The 9205-nt window shown below is 38.1% G+C and overlaps 1 pseudogene across 1 annotated transcript; it reads left to right on the forward strand.

Moving 5' to 3' along the window:
* Positions 1 to 1868: 1868 nt before the first annotated feature.
* Positions 1869 to 2468, forward strand: LOC311170869 (NADH dehydrogenase [ubiquinone] 1 beta subcomplex subunit 8, mitochondrial-like; annotated as a pseudogene). The gene is made up of 2 exons: positions 1869 to 2179; positions 2220 to 2468. The product of its transcript is annotated as an NADH dehydrogenase [ubiquinone] 1 beta subcomplex subunit 8, mitochondrial-like (transcript).
* Positions 2469 to 9205: the final 6737 nt, after the last annotated feature.

The raw sequence follows: 9205 nt of genomic DNA on the forward strand, positions 1-9205 counted from the left end.
CTCCTCATTTCATCCCATCAAGACCTCAGAGGAGACATTTTTTAGCAAGAGGAGGAAGGACCACAAAACAGGACTTCAGAGGTGTTTTACTAAAGTCACTTTGTATTTCCCAGGCAGGTACAACTTTCCTTCAGTCACTAAAAGATGAGCCAATTCAAACTTTGCTTTCCTGTCACTGAATATATAGTTCATAGCATCCCTCACACACTCACACAACTATCTCACCCTCACCCCCTGACAAAAATAAGCCCATTCCTACCAGGCATTTCCCAAGAGCATTTCCCTAAATAGCTTACCACAATTCCTGGCACCCAATACTGGTATCAGTGCAAGCATACACTTGAACATCACAGGTAGTTAAACCCAGTCAGGAAACCAAAACAACCTTAGGACCTAGTTGGTATCTAAGGGCAGAATAATATGTAGACAAACTTTACCTAGCTGACAAATATATATATATATATATATATATATACTAGCTCTGGACATGAAAAATAACCTACCACAGTCTATTTCTAGGTTTTCATTATGTTCACAGTTCATATCCAGTCTCTTACATACCCTCTGTTCAGGATGTCAGTATAAGTCCATTATATAAGTACTTCCAATCATGAGTCATTAATTTAGATCAACAAAGGAGTAAATATCTGTAAAGCACTTATAAAAATCTCAGGCACACAATTTTCTCTATACAAATATTTTTGTAATAAAATTGTTTTAATTTAGTGATCCAAGAGCAGCTGCATAATCTCCCACTAGGATTGCCACCATGTCCCCTACCCCAGTTCCCTTCCCTCATGCTCAGTGACACAGGCAAGAAAAGTTCATCCCCCTGACTTTCCACTAGGATTACAGGTTCCATAATATAAATGAATGTATCTTAGATTCATGGAATATCAAAACTGTAAAGGTAACTTCACATTAGAAATTCAATAAAAATTATCTCTTATTTCAACAGATTCTGAGCAAGACCTGAATTTTCTCATCAGCACCTACCAGATTATCTAGGATACAGTAGATGTTCAATATCATTTTGTTGAATGAATGAAAGGAAAGAATGTATGAAATAACTTGTTCTAAATGTTTATGTTAAGAATGACAAATGATATAAAGCCTTAATAATATCTAGTTCATATTTACTTTTTTTTTAAAGATTTGTTTATTTATGCATACAAGAGCTGGGGTACAGGCCAGAGATGTGGGGGGTGCGAGGACTCACCAGAGACAGAGTGGGGAACAGAACAGGCAGACTGATTGAAATACACTGCTGAGGGGAGCAGCGGGCGAGACAGGAGAGGTCTTCTGCGTCCTGTGGGTAGCTCCCTGGCTGACCAGGGATGGAACTTGTGCTGCTGAGGCTGCGGATGGCCTCGAAGTGTGGTGCTCAACCCCTTGTGGCACCAGGGAGGCCCTCATATTTACTTTCTGTCTTATAGCATTAGCAGTCTTAAATAATATAAAACTAAATAAAATGGCCTGCCGAATTTCTTCTGCTTCTAATACCAATGTCTTAGTGTTTCTAACTGCTAAAAAATGTGTTTATTAGGAAATCAGTTCCAGATTAAATATACTAATAGGGTCATGTAAATCTATATGAGTTTATAGACGCAAAGTTTGAAATCAAAAGAATTGTGCTATGCTAATAAATATGACTTTTAATGAAATATTATTATAATTTAACTTAGCATACATATTATAATTTAGATGCAATTATGCTACTCAGGCATTTGCTAATCCCTGAATGCCAAATTAATATCACCTTGACAATAATAAGAGAATTTCAAGCTGATGACAGCATTGCTGGTTGTTCAATGTTTACATATTGATCATTTGCTTCAAATTAACTATAAAAGTGAATGTCTTGGAAGATGGTGGTGGCCAGGGCGGGGGTCTTGGGAGTCCAATGGCTGCAAAGGGCGGTCCGGAACGTGGCGCCGCTGGGAGCACGGACAGCCTCCCACATTACCAAGGACATGCTCCCAGGGCCCTACCCCAGGACCCCTGAAGAACCGGCCGCGCCGCCAAGAAGTATAATATGCGAGTGGAAGACTACGAGCCCTACCCGGACGACGGTTTGGGGTATGGCAACTCCCCGAAGTTCCCTGATCGCTCACAGCAGGAGAGGGATCCGTGGTATGACTGGGACCATCCAGAATTGAGGTTGAACTGGGGTGAGCCGAAAGAACAATTGGTGACAATTATCTGCCTTTTTGCGTCAGATGCTTTGGGACCTAGACATGTATATCAGGAACCGTGTGGACACGTCCCCCACGCCTCTTTCTTGGAATGTCATGTGTAAACACCTTTTTGGCTTCGTGGCCTTCATGCTGTTAATGTTTTGGTTGGGTGACACTTAACCCTCCTACCAGCCTGTGGGGCCAAAGCAGTATCCTTACAATAATCTCTACCTGGAACGAGGCAGCGATCCCACCAAAGAACCTGAGCCAGTGGTTCACTATGAGATTTGAGGAGACTTCGTGGGCTTTGTGACCCCTGACTAACTCCCTCATTACTAGAGATTTAACCTTAATGAAATCCCTAATAAAACTTAGTGCTATGGAAAAAAATAAAAGTGAATGTCTTCTGGGAAAAATATAAGTTATGGGGTTATTAAAAACAGAAATAAGAAGGCTGCCTTGATCATGGGTGTGGTATGGTAACACATCTGAATAGGTGTGGTCCTACCTCTGAATCACATACAGTGTTATAAACCAATAGTACCTCAATACATTTTTTAAAAAAAAATTTAAAAACAAAGAAAGCATACATTTAACAACAACAACAACAACAAAAACAGAAATAAGGTCTTTTTAGATCAGTATGTGAAGTTTTCAAAAGTGAAGGTTTGGGTTTTATATGCACTAAAGAGAAAATTGGAGAATTTAACAATTATACAGATAATCAAAAGGGGAAAGATATTTTGATTTTTTGACTAGTTATTTTTATTTTTTTTGAAGATTTATTTATTTATGATTACAAGAACTGGGGTACAGGCCAGAGGTGTGGGAGGTGAGAGGATTCACCAGAGACAGAGTGGGGAACCGACCGAACAGGCAGAAAGACCAAAGTACACTGCTGGGGGAGCAGCGAGCAAGTCAGGAGAGGTCTGCTGTGCCATGTGGGTAGCTCCTGGCCCGGGGATCGAACTGGCACAGCAGTGGCTGCAGACAGCTTCACAGCACTGCGCTCAACCCCTTGCACTACCAGGGAGGCCCCTCGACTAGTTATTTCATGTAAAATGAAGGGGAGGTTGTGTTTCCCATGATCTTAAAAGTAATCTCAATTTTCTCCTAAAAAGTTGGTAGTTACACATAATGAGTAATCTTTATTCCATATGAAAATTTAGGTTTAGTGTGATTCACTGGTCAAGAATGCATTGCACATATTAATCCATTGCAAAATGGATTATGATTTATTAAATTACTAATTTAAAATAAAAACATATAAAATGATTGTGGTGATCTAGGGTAAAGGAAGAAATAGTAATGTTTATTAACCCAAAGAGTAAATAAAAATATCATTTCTTTGAGCCTAAATACAAATAAACAGATCTGACTAGATACAAAATGCCTTGTAACTATCACATGGACTTTGAGAAGTCCACCATCCACATCTTGGAAGATATGGCCTACTCTATGCTCTTCTGAATCAAGTGCCAACTGATGAAAAAGCAATGAATCATAAACTTAGTTTTCTCCGAGTAAGGAAGAACAGACTGTGTTCATTAATTCATCTACTTAAAATGGAAATATTTTGAAGATTTTTAAAAGGAAACTTGGATTCCAAAAACAAATAAATGCAGATTGTGGGAATAGTTTATAGGAAAAGACTGGGTGTGTCTGTTTTCCTCATTGATGACTGCAACCAATTAAGTAATTTAATAGGCAAAACTTGTTAGTAGGACAGAACTGGAAACAAGTTTACTTAGTCTAACAAGTTTTCTATAAGAGATATCAAGGAACAGCTGATATCTCTTGGAAAGAACTAGAGACAATGCCCTCTGTGGCCATCAGCTGTAAGTTCTCTTTGGTTTGATTGTCCCTGGTTTTCCATGACGAACAGAATTTGCTTTAAGATAACTTTTCCTGATCTGCCTGACTATTCTCCATGGGAATCAGATTTCCCTGTTTGGTAATGAGCCAGATTTCCTATAGCAAATGAGGATGACATCCTGAGATTTAGAGGGCCTATTCCCCTGGGGCAGTGAGCATCCTTAGTAGATGGAACATACATAGAAAGAGAAAAAAAAGCAAAGGCAGAAACCCAAAAGGAAAGATAAACCTTGGATTCTGAGATTGTAGAGTGAGACTGCAGAGATTAGTTCTGAGAACATGTTCTCTGCCTATGAAGAGTGCATCATAGAAAACATAATCATTTTGGCTCAATGAACATGTTATAAAACTACCCAGCAAGGCACCAATGAAACTGTGAGAATAAGGAAACAGCGCAGGAGTCTAATTAGTTTCTATTTTGACATTCAAACAAAAAACTGTGACTGTTTGGGAGAAATCCTGACTACAAAGGAACCATCTGGGATTAATTATTATATCCAGCCTTATTTAAAACCATCATTCCATTTTGTATTTAGAGTTTCTCTAATATAGTTACCCAAGGTTTTCCCGGTCCTTATCATGCCTATATCTGTACTACATCTATATCTTTTTATATTTATATTGCCCCAAAACTTTTGCAGAAGTCTATCAGGGTAACTATGAGTGGCAGAGAGTTACAAAATTGTCCAGGAATTTCTTAAACCGGAAGTTATTTTCTAAGTCTTCTTCAACTGATAACAGTAATAGTCCCAGAACAAATTAGTCACTTACATCATTGAAGTATCACATCTGGACACCATGAGTGCAATGCACTTTTGTCTCTGCAAGCATATGAGTTATTTGCATTAAGAAAACATTACATCCAGAATAAGTAAGACCCTGCCCCTCAGGTCTATCAAAAACCCTGTGGAAACCATGAGACTATAAAGAGTTTGTATCCCAAACGAATAGAGACTGGGCCAGATGGAAAAAATCTTTTCTCTTGCAGACTACTGGCTACAAGTAGATGATGTGGTGGTAGCATTCTTCCCATGTAGTTCTATGCAAATCTTCCCTTTGGGGAGAATGATTTTAAGGCGGTATCAGAATTCTCTGAAATCATTCTACTTCATTTTTCAGTTATTAACTGAAAACTGAATTTAGAAAGGAGATAGCATGTGTTCTGGTAGAGGACTACCTCTTTAATCATAAAGAAATACATGATTCCTTACTAAAGGAGTAGCAAGACTCTCATCCCTTTTTACTATGAAATGGTTTTCTTTTCTGACATGAGTTGCAGTCAACATATTGAGAAAATCTAATAAGCACAAGATTTGTGAATAAGTCTTTTGATTCTACTCTTCCTTCCTGCTGACCATTTCTCTACCACAGAGTCTAACTGAGCCAGTAAAGGTGAGAGAACAAGTTGACTACTTGTTGATTTCTGACAAAAGGTTTAGTGAAGAACAAGGTTTGACCTAATTTCTAATATAAATTTTTCAAATATTATGGGTACAAACGCAGTCTGTTCCCCATTACTAAAGATACTGGGAATTAAATGTAATTCTGCTTCTATTTGATTCCCTGGAGGGACAAAACCACACTTTTAATACCAACACATGCACATTATAACATTACAGTAAACGTTTTTCTGACTGACACATTTACAGATTCACAAAAAAAGAGAAATAAACGGAAACATTTGGCAAAAGCCTAGTTACTTCACTGAGCATCAATAATATTTCAGAAAGTGGTACAATGCAGAAATTACTAAATTTACAGGTTAGAGTTTGAATTACTAGAAAAAGAAAGAAATGCAAATTGTTTATTATTTTCACATGTACAGTAAATTCAGAAAATTGTACTTCTTTCAAGAACCATATGGGAGGGGAAGACTCTTTTCATCAGGAGTGGTTTTGCTTGTGCTAAGAGCTAAAAAGATGTTTTTAATAACCAAAACCAGCTTGTTATACAATCTGTCTGAATCTGCTTGTAAGAGAGATGAAGTTCCCCTGAGTAGGAAATAGAGAGTGATAGAGGAGTTGTCTAATATGATAGAAAAGTTGTACAAACACTTTGAACCAAAGGGAAGCATCTTTACTCATGATAGAAGAATTGCCTTGCATATTTCACTGACGAATCAATGAAAAGTTACTGGGGATCCTTTCCAAAATGTGACCATATTCTTTATGAGGGGGAATAGTGGTGATGCTAAAATTTTGTGCATGTGAAAGATACACCCCACAGACCAGGCAGGCCTCAAAGGACATGAATGTTCTTTGAACATGACTTTAAGGGGAGCCTGCTTTAGAGACTAGGGAAAAAAGTGCCCTGAGGAATGGGACTGATCCTGAGAGGCTCAGGCAGGTATGTTTCACTAGACTGTTTTTAAAAAAGACATATCAAAAACTAGTGCCAGACCACGATGAAGTTTTCATGGTCTATTATGAAATAAGAAAATTAGGGAAAGTACATTGTACATGACATAGACTTAAATATATTTATTGTAAAGTTCAGTCCTTTATTATAAGATTATGTCCTTCTCAAGTTACAATATGCTTTAATATATCACACTGAACTATAGGAAACTGCCAATATTCAACTATTTTTGACCAACAAAAATGGCAATTCTTAGAGCTTAGTCTAACATTAAATAATGATAATTGGAGATGGGACCTTGTGATGGCCTAATGTGTAAAACCATAGACATGGTGACCATATATCGGTACTCATATTTATTTTTGAAAAATTTTCTAGTCCATAAAATCAATATAACTATAAATTGTCCCTAGAAAGTGTCTCAACCAACATATTTTGAGATTTTTGACTGCTATAGAATAAAATGAAAAGCAAACTTTTTTTTTTTTTTTAAAGATGACAAAAATAAGCCCAGATGGGGAATAGAAAATTCTGGACATTGGAAGTTAGTTTTACATGCAGCAGAAGCTGAAACCTCCTTAATCATGGGACACAAGGAGCCCCAAAAAGACATGGGAGGAGGTCGGATATGGGCTGACAAATATTTTTCAATTCCTAATGGAAGGATATAGAACGTGAGAGACTAGACATAAAGAAGAGTAGTACAGTCCTGGGTTGTTACCAAAAATGCCTGCCAGTGCCAAGAAAAGACTGTATGACACACCTAATCAAACCACAGTGAATCAGTCAGATTCTCTCTGACTGTGCAGAAAGTGAGCTAGAAGATCTTGAGGATTTGAGGATGAGACTGCCATTATGGAATAGGCATAAGGCTATGTGCAAGCAGGAAGAACTGCATATAGAAAAGCAAAGCAGCGCCTTTCCTGGTGGCACAGGCAGTTGAGTGCCACACTGTGAAGCTGTCTGCAGCCTCTGCAGTGCAGGTTCAATCCTGGCTGGCCAGCAAGGGTCCCACATGGCGCGGTAGACCTCTCCTGTCGCGCCTGCTGTTCCCCTCAGCAGTGTATTTCGTCAGTCTGCCTGTTCGGTTCCCCACTCTGTCTCTGGTGAATCCTCTCACCCTCCTACACATTCGGCCTGTACCCCGGTTCTTGTATAAATAAATAAATCTTTAAAAAAAAAAAAGAAAAGAAAAGCAAACATGCAGAAGAGATGAGAGATCTGATACCAAAGAGAAAGAGAAAATAAAGCAACGAGGTAGAGCAAGCAGCTTCCTTGGTCCAGACTGAATTTCAGGTCTAGATGCAGACACTCAAGAAAACTTAGCTGGGTCTTGAAATCCATGAGACACCCTGAGACTAATTTGTAGGAGTTTCTGAGGCTCGTGAACAAAAGATCTCTGTTGAGTTGTAAGTGATCTATTTAGTGAGAGAAGAAATGGGAATATAACCAGAATGGCCTGAGAGTATTAAAAACTCAACTATATATTCCTACTTTAATGTTTCTTCTCTTCCACATAGTTCATTCTCTGCTTTCTTTCCTCTTATGTGGCAGATGCATTACCAGATATGGACATAACTTCTAATTTGGTAATTTCTCCAATCTTGATGGCAAATCAGTAAACTCTGGCTTCATAATGAACCACTCCAAAATATAGTAGCTATATTAGCTCAAAATCCTGCAGGTGGGCAATTAGGCTGACTTTAGTTCGGCAGTTCAGCTCTCAGCTAAGTTCAAACATCCGTGGTCAGCTGCTTGGTTAGCTAGGGGCAGGCTAGTGTAGGGTGGCCTCAGCTCAGATGACTTTTCTCTTCTCCAGCTGGTATCTCATCCTCTAACTGGCTATGGCCCCAGAATTGTGCACAGTATTTCAGCAGTATTTCAGGAAATACTGAGCAACTGAGCAGTATTTCAGGAAAACAAGTGGATTCTTTGGTTCAGAAGCAGCCCAGCATCACTTGCGCTGCATTCTATGGCCAAAGCAAATCACAAGGCTAGCCCAGATTCAAATGCTGAGAAATATACTCCACCCCTTAAGAGAAAAAAACTACAGAGTTAATCACAAGAGATATAGAAAGGGGAATTATGGCCATTTTGCAAACAATCCACCCCAGGTGGCCTCCTAGCCCCAGGACAGTGTCTATTAATAAAAGAGATAAGGAAAAGTGACTTAGTCCATCAGCACTCCCAAATCCTGGGAGAACTAATTTCCATTTCTCTACTGGCTTCCTCCTGACATATACAGACTCTTACAAGACAGAGGACCAAGTCGAGGTCATTGGCTCACAAAGCTGAACTGTGGACTCAGAAGGTTGCAAAACTCGAGCCTAGAAACTACAAGAAGAGAGGCAGCTGGCTTTAATAGTCTAAGAAAAGACTTCACCCAAAGAACAGCATCACAAATACTGTCATTATAACAAGGATCATTTTAACCATGGAAATGTTAAAGTATCTCTTTTGTGTGCTATTTCTTTATATAAATATCTATATATATAATTCCATTTATTTTATTCAATACCTTTTAAAAATTCCTAAGATTTTCAAAGAAAGAGGACTTGCTCTATGAACAAAATAATCATACCTATATTACTTATTTATATAAATACTTATTATATAAGTTATATTATTTATATAAACATATCACACATGTTTATGTAAATCAATTAATTAAAATTGAACATTGAACTAACTTTTTTTTGCTGTTCAACAGTTGTTTTTTTTTAATTTTTAATTTTTCTTTTAATTTTTTTTTTCAACTACCATTCCTTACTTAGCTAGAGAGATGGAAGTGCACC

The sequence above is a fragment of the Talpa europaea genome (assembly GCF_964194135.1).
Source record: "Talpa europaea genome assembly, chromosome: 5".
Lineage (NCBI taxonomy): Eukaryota > Metazoa > Chordata > Mammalia > Eulipotyphla > Talpidae > Talpa > Talpa europaea.